At 40.1% G+C, this 664-nt stretch overlaps 1 non-coding gene across 1 annotated transcript; it reads left to right on the top strand.

Moving 5' to 3' along the window:
* Nucleotides 1–307: 307 nt before the first annotated feature.
* Nucleotides 308–415, top strand: LOC122317630. The gene has a single exon (XR_006244555.1). It is a non-coding gene; the product is annotated as a small nucleolar RNA R71 (small nucleolar RNA).
* Nucleotides 416–664: the final 249 nt, after the last annotated feature.

Genomic DNA, 664 nt, shown 5'->3' with positions numbered 1-664 from the left:
TAAGTCCTTAGTCTTCAACGCCTCTAGCTCTCTAGTGAGCATCTCAACCTTAGCTTTTAGGTTATCTTCTTCCCTGAGATGGTAAATTCCACCACCATTTAGGTTTCCTGCAGGTCGTGACCTATTTGTGCTCTCAGTAGCACTAGGTCCAGTCCAAGTGTGAACTTTTTCAGCAAGCTCATTGAGGTATTCTATGGCTTCATCAGGATCTTTTTGTAAGAACTCACCATTACACATCATCTCCACAAATTGACGCTCTCTAGGTGTAAGTCCCTCATAAAAATAGCTCACTAAGCGCCAATTCTCATACCCATGGTGAGGACACATACTCAATAGCTCCTTAAATCTCTCCCAAGACTGATACAAAGTCTCACTGTCCTTTTGTACAAAGGTGGAGATTTGTCTTTTTAAAGCATTGGTCTTATGTTGGGGAAAGTATTTATTAAAAAAGACCTGAGTCATCTCATTCCATGACCCAATAGATCGTGGTCTCAAAGAGTATAGCCAACTCTTAGCTCTATCCTTCAAAGAGAAAGGAAAGAACTTAAGTCTCGCAATGTCATCAGTTGCATTTTGACTATAAAAAATCGCAACTACTTCCTCAAACTCCCTAATGTGCATATATGGATTTTCATTTTCCAAGCCATGAAAAGTAGGGAGTAAC

This window comes from Carya illinoinensis, chromosome 7, assembly GCF_018687715.1.
Source record: "Carya illinoinensis cultivar Pawnee chromosome 7, C.illinoinensisPawnee_v1, whole genome shotgun sequence".
Taxonomy (NCBI): domain Eukaryota; kingdom Viridiplantae; phylum Streptophyta; class Magnoliopsida; order Fagales; family Juglandaceae; genus Carya; species Carya illinoinensis.
The sequence above is the reverse complement of the archived record's forward strand: the minus strand, read 5'-3'. Positions and strand labels throughout refer to the sequence as shown.